We start from the raw sequence: 9191 nt of genomic DNA, 5'->3' as shown, positions 1-9191 counted from the left end.
TCTATCCCACAAATAAGAAGTCAAAATGTCTTTTAGATCAGAACAAGAGTATTTTAGAATTTATTCATTTTCTTGCTATAAGCCACATCACTGACTTGCAAATAATTAAGTTAAAAAAATAATATACATATATTATACACACTATTAGATTTGTTAAACAAAATTAGTTTTTAATTCATTTTCTTTCTTGTCGGCACCCTTCTTGTAGTGCTCGTAGCCATTTCTGTATATATGACATAAGCGGAAGCGATAGATTGTTCACAAATGAACAAATTTGCAGAGAAATCTGATAACATATTAATAATTGAATGAATGATCTACTCTACAATACATGTATTTATAAATAAAACTCATAACAGCATAAAAGAAATCTTAAAAACGTAAGGAAATTAGCGGCGCAAGGAAACTGCTCAAAAACAAACTTGCTCTATTGTAAAAATAAGGAAAGAAACCTAATTACAACCAACTACTAAATACCAAAAAACAATGCAAATCGAATCCATTTAGACTTCCAACGAAAATCCTGAAATATTCCAAATTGAAAAAACGCCATTCCCGAGCCTTAAACGATTGAATTGTGCCAAAAGACACTCTACGCTGCCGATATTTGCGAGTTGGGCCGTTTAAAACTGGATTCTTTCCGGGTTAAAAAAAAGATTCCTCGAAATCATCCGATAAAAACTGATCAACCCACCAGTTTGACCTTTTGACGATCCAAACGAGTTCCAAAACCTTCGGCTAACTGTCCTGCATCAGTATATTAATGTTGTGTTTTGTTTTAGCAAATTTTTCCACTCGTCCACATATATGGGATGGAAATACTGGGGTACGTGAAGGGTCTCTTATAGCTTTAAAGGTAGTTTCATCAAGTTAGTGTAGGTGCCAAATTTTCCTTGTGAAACAGCTTCTATGATCTATCCTCATCATCCCAAAAATAAGGGTCATCAAGAACACAAAAATATATATATATATATATTTTTGTGTTCTTGATGACCCTTATTTTATATATATATATATGGTGAGAAGAAGATTAAATATATAAATGAACATTATTAGAAAAACAATAAATGTAACCCATTGTACTTACTATTCGCTAAGTCGGTGAAAGCTACCAATTCAGTCGGTTGAGAAACAAAAATAAATCCCGATCTATCACTCCCACCATAAGCCGCCACAAGGTGTTAATATCTTTGATAGCTAGTTCAACCACTTGAGCAGGAGTAATATCTGGTGGACAGAAAAAATAAATAAATGAAAATTCAAAAAAAAAAATTTGGAATGTGTTCAAAACAATACTTTTAAATAAAAGAAGATTCGGCATCTTTTAAAATATGTTCAAAAGTATACTTCTACAATCAAACCCTTGTGTGGCCATTAATATCTTGCCATACTCTCCTCCTCCTTTCTCTACTCGTGTGACGGCGGCACATTCGTGAAGGTCTCCTTGGCAATGTCCTAGGTTGAATAGAAGTTCTTCCGTATTCGACACCACTCGGCGACGACCCTGAGATTAAAAACATAATTTTTGAAGTAGTTTTTAATTATGCCATGCTTCCACTTAAAGAAAAAAAAATAATAATAATAATAAATAAATATAGAATATCAGAAACATAAATTTAGATACAAATACAATTCACAATGAATCTATATATATATATGTATACTTAAAATACAAATCCCAAGAAATATTAAGACATGTCATTATAGTATGTTATGAAATATAGTATATTATAATCTTATACTTGATTTGTTATTCATTTGATTGTGTGTGAACCATTATAAAGATATGGTTTCGGATTTATACATCATTGTCAGGATATAATTGTATATTAAGAGTGAACGAATTCGCAAAGAAATCTGATAATATATTAATAATTGAATGAATGATCTACTCTACAATACATGTATTTATAAATAAAACTCATAACAATATAAAAGAAATCTTAAAAACGTAAGGAAATTAGCGGCGCAAGGAAACTGCTCAAAAACAAACTTGCTCTATTGTAAAAATAAGGAAAGAAACCTAATTACAACCAACTACTAAATATCAAAAAACAATGCAAATCGAATCCATTTAGACTTCCAACGAAAATCCTGAAATGTTCCAAATTGAAAAAACACCATTCCCGAGCCTTAAACGATTGAATTGTGCCAAAAGACACTCTACGCTGCCGATATTTGCGAGTTGGGCCGTTTAAAACTGGACTCTTTCAGGGTTAAAAAAAAGATTCCTCGAAATCATCCGATAAAAACTGATCAACCCACCAGTTTGACCTTTTGACGATCCAAACGAGTTCCAAAACCTTCGGCTAACGGTCCTGCATCAGTATATTAATGTTGTGTTTTGTTTTAGCAAAATTTTCCACTCGTCCACATATATGGGATGGAAATACTGGGGTACGTAAAGGGTCTCTTATAGCTTTAAAGGTAGTTTCATCAAGTTAGTGTAGGTGCCAAATTTTCCTTGTGAAACAGCTTCTATGATCTATCCTCATCATCCCAAAAATAAGGGTCATCAAGAACACAAAAATATATATATATATATATTTTTGTGTTCTTGATGACCCTTATTTTATATATATATATATATATATATATATATGGTGAGAAGAAGATTAAATATATAAATGAACATTATTAGAAAAACAATAAATGTAACCCATTGTACTTACTATTCGCTGAGTCGGTGAAAGCTACCAATTCAGTCGGTTAAGAAACAAAAATAAATCCCGACCTATCACTCCCACCATAAGCCGCCACAAGGTGTTAATATCTTTGATAGCTAGTTCAACCACTTGAGCAGCAGTAATATCTGGTGGACAGAAAAAATAAATAAATGAAAATTCAAAAAAAAAAAATTTGGAATGTGTTCAAAACAATACTTTTAAATAAAAGAAGATTCGGCATCTTTTAAAATATGTTCAAAAGTATACTTCTACAATCAAACCCTTGTGTGGCCATTAATATCTTGCCATACTCTCCTCCTCCTTTCTCTACTCGTGTGACGGCGGCACATTCGAGAAGGTCTCCTTGGCAACGTCCTAGGTTGAACAGAAGTTCTTCCGTATTCGACACCACTCGGCGACGACCCTCAGATTAAAAACATAATTTTTGAAGTAGTTTTTAATTATGCCATGCTTCCACTTAAAGAAAAAAAAAATTAATAATAATAATAAATAAATATAAAATATCAGAAACATAAATTTAGATACAAATACAAATCACAATGAATCTATATATATATATATATACTTAAAATACAAATCCCAAGAAATATTAAGACATGTCATTACAGTATGTTATGAAATATAGTATATTATAATCTTATACTTGATTTGTTATTCATTTGATTGTGTGTGAACCATTATAAAGATATGGTTTCGGATTTATACATCATTGTCAGGATATAGTTGTATATTAAGAGTGAGCTGGTTAATAAGTTTAGACTCATTCCTTGTCATGTCATTGTCAAAATATGAATGATGGACATCGATTTTGCCATTATCAAGATATGGATATGGATATGGCTATATATTTATGTATGTAGTATCTATTATGATAATATGAGCTTGAATTCTCATGATCGATGGTTAGGAATGTTATATTGCCCCTGCGATGCATGGATTTAGAGGGTTCCCTATAGTTCAGTGACAGTCTTTAGTGTGTATTTATATACGTATACTGAATATGTAGCTATTGCATGAGTTGACTAAGATGTATTCGTTCATTAGGTCACTGTTTGGGGATGTAGTAGAAAAAACTTGTTTGTGGGTGTGACTCAATATTTATTTTTCAAGTCATCTTCCAGACTTAGCTTGTGTTCGTGCAGAGCATAGACCAATTATCATCACTTTTTTAGTTATTTAAGTAGGATTCTATTTATGTTTTAACATTCAGTTTTAGACAGTTATTTATTTTAGTTGGGATTTTATTAGGAGTCCACATAGCATGGATTCCCGAAATGTATTTTGGAGGATTAATGGTATCAGAGATATTTATTATTTATTGGATTTTATTTATTGAGGATTTAATTATTATTTTAGTTTTTCTTTCAACATTTATTCTTTCTTTATTTATCCATTTATATTTTGTGTTCGTTTATTACCTAATTGTTTTAATATCCTTGGTTTTAGATATGGACTTGATCAACCAATGACTTTGAAATTAGGGAGTATCACAATTGGTATCAGAGCACTCCATGTTCAAGCGTCTCTAGGGATCTTTTGTTTATCGACTTTTACGTAGCATATTTGTTTGTTTAGAGCTTAATTATCAGGGTTCATTGTATTCTTTTACGGTCCGTTAAATTGCGTACTGATTTTTATCTTACTATGCTAACCAAATGGTTAACGTCGGAGGAAGATGGGAAATGGAACAAATTCGCAAGGAAAGGCAGCTAAGGAAGGTGGAGCCTAAGCGTCAGAATTTCCTACGACGTCAGCAAGCTGCAGTAGAGCAACATACACCTTTGTTCCACGAGGAAGAGTAACAGTTGCCTATAGCTCATGAGGAGGAGCAGCAGCAGTATCAGGAACCTCAGGATCATAACCACAATCAAGATAGGGATCTCGAGTATCCTCCTCAGATAGCTGACATCATTGCCCAAGCTGTAGCTGCACTTTAGAATCAGCCACATGTACCATTACTAGTGGTTCAGACTAATAATTGGGAAAAGGTCAGAAGTTCTTTCATAAAGGGGAGCCCACCTAAGTTCTCAGGCTCCACCAATGCGAAAGTAGCTTATCAGTAGAAGAATGATATAGAGCGTCATCGTCGCATGATTGAGTGCATGGAGGTTCAGAAGCAAATACTTGCTATATTCAAGCTTGTTGAAGATGCAGTAACACTCTTTTCCTTCCTAAGAAGACAAGACCATCCTCCCCAAAAGAATTTCCTTTTCATTTATCGAATCAAGGAATCAGCTCATCCTAGCTCTAAAAAATCAAATATTTTTTTTAGAACTATTTTTAAGCAATAAAATATTGCTCGATATCTAGAGCAACAAACACTAAACCATGAAAGTAGCACAATTTGCAATAGATAGAATTAACATAAAGGATTCTCTGTGATATAACGTAGAAGGAGTAAACATGTCTCTCAATTTGATGCTCAATTTGAATTTTAATTATTAAATTAATCAATTTACGAAGGATGCAAGTAAACATACCTCTTTTTTTTTTTTTTTTGAAAAATAAAATAACATAAATTTGTAATGTGAAAAGCCAAACGAGAAAAACAATGAAGACTACACTATGTTATCTTAATTAGGGCTGCAATTGGGCAAGTAAACCCAGCCCAACCCAAGCCCAACCCGAAAATTTGAAATTTGGACTTTAAGTTTACAAATCGGGTTCATGTTCGGGTTGAGTTTTGTCAAAACCTAGACATATTCGGGTTGGGCTCGAGCTCAACCCGAACCCAACCCAAAACCCAAAAATAAAAAAAATAAAAAATCTCTTTTTTTTTTTCTCCATTCTCTCTTCTCTCTCTCTCTCTCTCTCTCCTTTCTCTTTCTCTTTCTCTCTCTACAGTCCCATACATTCAAGTTAGCATCTACAGAAAGAGAGGGGGGGGGTAAGCTTGAGAGTTGAGAGACAGCGGCTGAAGTTTGCAAACGGCGAACCCGATCTGGAACAGCGGGCAATGAAAACTGAAAGATCTGGGTTTTGATTTTTTGAACGATCTGAAATGGTTGAGAGTTGAGAGACAGCGGTTGAAGCTTTGCGAACGGCGAACCCGATCTGGAACAACGGGCGATGGAAACTGAAAGATCTGGTTTTTGATTTTTTGAACAATCTGAAATGATATGCCGATATGGATTTTGAACTTTTGATTGTTGCAGACAGATAGATGAAACTGAAATATATGGGCTTTGAAGTTCTGATTCCTATAGATTTTGAAGTTTGCAGTTGTTGCAGAGAGGAGAGAGAGAGAGAGGGGGGGGGGGGGAGGCAAGTTCTCAGAGAGGCGATTGGGGAAGGCTAAAATGATTTACCTTAAATAAAATATAATATATATATATATATAAAATTTGTTTTTAATAATAATATAATCAAATATAATATATATATATATATAAATTTCCAAAAAAAAAAAAAAAAAATTTAAAAAAGTTTTCAACCAGTTAACCCGACCCAACCCGTCCAAAAATATTCAGACAGGGTTATGATCATAACCCATATTGAGTACAATTCGGGTTGGCCCAACCCAACCCGATTCGGGTTGAGGTTGGGTTGGGACTGGGCTGGGTTAGGCCAACCCAACTTGCAGCCCTAATCTTAGTGGAAACCAATTTATTGTATGAAAAAGTGTACAATGATTTTTAACCCCTGTAGAATGCTTCAATTCTTAGAATCTTAGGGAAAAAAAATTCCATTGATTATTCTCTTGACACTTGTTCCTAATCTACAAAAACTAACACGGCAATTGAGTGCAAAAATAGCTTAGGAGTAAACAATCATAATCTCTCTCTCAAGACACACAAGTAAGCATAAAGCTTGAACATTTTTTAAAAGTATCCTTCAATATGAAAATCTTGTTCATAGACGTTTTTCAGAGTTAAATCTGATAGGAAAAGAGTCGAAAAAAAAAAAAAAAAATTCATTAGAATACATCTGCTAGAATACATCTGATATCCAAGTTCAATTGGATTTTCCAATTCGAGGTCCATGCACAACTGCATAAGTTGGATGTGCGTAAGGACTGATGTATAATGATTACTGGAGCTGGGTGTTTCCAATTTTGAAGAAATAAAACCTTTGAAAAAAAAAAAAAAAAAACATATTAAAACCAAAATTGTCTTCAGTCAATTTGGTTGACTTCCAAAAACTGACTCAAATATATATATATTGATAAGTTACTTTCATTAAATTACGCTCAAGAGGGGAGCATATCCAGAACAACAACATATTTTCGCTAAATTTAATGTAATTTGTCACCACGAGTGAATGTAGAGAAGAAAGAAGAAGAGGAGAAAGAAATAAAGAAAAAGCCAGGAGTGAACATAAATATTTTAAAATGAATGAGAAAAAGCAATTAATAATTAATGTCACATCCTTAATGTACAAAATAGAGCATCTAATCAAACAAGTATGGTAATATCTCCAAAAAAAGCATACCTATATTTTTTTGCCAACTCCACCCATTCCCATCAACTCTTTTCTTTCAGAAAAGTAACCTATATTATAATTATTATTAAGACAAAAGAGAGAAAAATATAAAAGTTATATATCTATTTATATATGAATGTGTAATATAAAAACATTAACAAGAAGAAATCAGTAGGGGAGAGTAGGAGTTTGAAACCTGATGACTGAGGAGGCATGTTTCTCGCCGGATCGGTGGGTTCGATTTTCCGATTAGTGTTGCCTCTGCTATGTCGTTGGGTGTATGCAAGGGCGGATCCTAAAATTGTCAAGGGGTGCACTAATATTAAGCATAAATTTAATAACACAATTTCTTAAGCAAAAAAAAGTTTTATAGCATAATCTAGATAAATATTTGAATTCAAAGGTTACAAAATATCTATCTAAGTTGTGCTCGACGAGTCTTTAAGGACTCAAATTCGTTGATAATAGACTCAATATGTTGTGCCGATTTCTTTAAATTTCCATAAAGCATGGCGCATTTTCTATGCAGTGAAGATTAAAGTCCCATGTGTTTTAAGAATACACAATTATCTCCATCATTAACTCTCTTCCAATTGTAATAGCGACCATCAATAAGTAAAGAACGACTCATCATTGTATTTCTCTCTTCAAAGAGAAAGCATCTAAAACAATATGTTTTATCTTTTGAAGGAGAATACTCTAGCCAAGGAATATGATTGAACCATTCACACTTAAATCGCCGATTCTGCTTTCCATTCCAAGATTTGGAATAATTGGAAAGTTCAGGTTGATAAGGCCCTAAATTGATATAAGCTCGTCTAATCCCATCCCTTTAATTCATCGGCTATTCATGTATTTGAATACGTAGCCCAGGATCTCTTTCAATAGAAGTGGAGTTAGGTTGCTTGGGTTCAACAACTTAAGGTAGGGTGGGAGGTTGGGAATCAAGATCATTGTCAATGTTAGATGCAATAGGTATATTCATTTTCGATTGATCATCCTCACTCATTTGGCTTCTCTTTTGATAGAATGAGAGAATAGACATACTTTCACTTTCTTGTTTGAAGGTTGATGTTGAGCCATTGTTATTTTTAACCTAAGAAAATAAATTAAAAATACATAAATGAAACTAAATTGCTATTATTCCTCCTAGCAACTTACACTAGATATAAGCATTTATCAATAAAAATTGAATGAGAAAATCAAATATTCAAATACACCAAATTTGAGAAATTTTAATCAGTAAACTAAATTAGTTGAGGAAATGGTACTTGTATGTGCTTGAGTATACAAATTACAAAACCGGACAAGTAAGAGTCCTAAGAAGAGTGTCCTGCTAGCATATGAAAGAAGATCACAATTAACATAAAATGGATGGAGAATCAAATGGAAGCAATAATAACTAAGCATTGCCGACCATACAATAAAAAAAATTAAAAAAAAAAAAAAAAACCTAAAATCAAGCAGTTTGGCTTATGATCTCCTGGCTGGAGTTTTCACTGGAGCTTTGTGTTTGTTTGTGTTTTGTGTTTTTTTTTTTTTTTGGGAGCCAATTACCCCACCATTAACTTTTGTTTTGTTAAAGCCTGCTCTTGACTTCCATGTGTTTGTACATTCTGATGGCAAGTGCTTTGAGCCTTTAAAAGTATCATTAACTGAAATTCTAGCTGAGCCAACTTCAAATATGATGGTGGTATGTATCTTCATATAAAAATAAATTATAAAATTATAAAATAAAATAAATAAATAAAAACCCTTAATTTGGCACTTTTAAGTATGAGCATAATTTAGAGATCGAAAAAGTTAATTTTTCCCTCAGTTCCTCAACCCACTAGAAGGGATCCTTAATTTTCGTAGGATTGAACGTCAAAATGCAAAAAATTAGGAGGAAAAGGGGTATGGTTGCTGCTGTTGTGAGATCGGAGTGGAGTTAGGGATAGGGAAAAAAAAAAGATCGATTCATGCAAAAGGAGAGAGAAGAGAGAGAGGATGAACATACCCTGTCACGGTGTCACCTGAGCCTGAGGCTATAGCGGAGGCTGCGTCCTGCGGAGCGTCTAAGCAGATTGTATCGTCTGAAAA

At 33.3% G+C, this 9191-nt stretch overlaps 1 long non-coding RNA gene across 5 annotated transcripts; it reads right to left on the bottom strand.

Annotated features, from left to right (window-relative positions):
- Nucleotides 1-286: 286 nt before the first annotated feature.
- LOC132285380 (uncharacterized) lies at nucleotides 287-9191 on the bottom strand. 5 transcript variants are annotated; one of them, XR_009472528.1, is made up of 8 exons: nucleotides 9109-9191; nucleotides 7306-7404; nucleotides 7119-7177; nucleotides 2673-3090; nucleotides 2266-2318; nucleotides 1348-1504; nucleotides 1088-1227; nucleotides 287-747 (listed from the first exon to the last, which is right to left on the bottom strand). It is a non-coding gene; the product is annotated as an uncharacterized LOC132285380 (long non-coding RNA). The 5 variants fall into 5 exon arrangements; XR_009472530.1 differs by having other exon boundaries at nucleotides 1088-1504; nucleotides 2673-2812; nucleotides 2934-3090; XR_009472527.1 differs by having other exon boundaries at nucleotides 1088-1504.

The sequence above is a fragment of the Cornus florida genome, unplaced genomic scaffold (genome assembly GCF_030987335.1).
Source record: "Cornus florida cultivar Cherokee Brave unplaced genomic scaffold, ASM3098733v1 CherokeeBrave_3.0.0_Hap2_Chr11, whole genome shotgun sequence".
NCBI classification, from domain to species: Eukaryota; Viridiplantae; Streptophyta; class Magnoliopsida; order Cornales; family Cornaceae; genus Cornus; species Cornus florida.
This window is presented reverse-complemented; position numbering and strand designations above follow the sequence as displayed.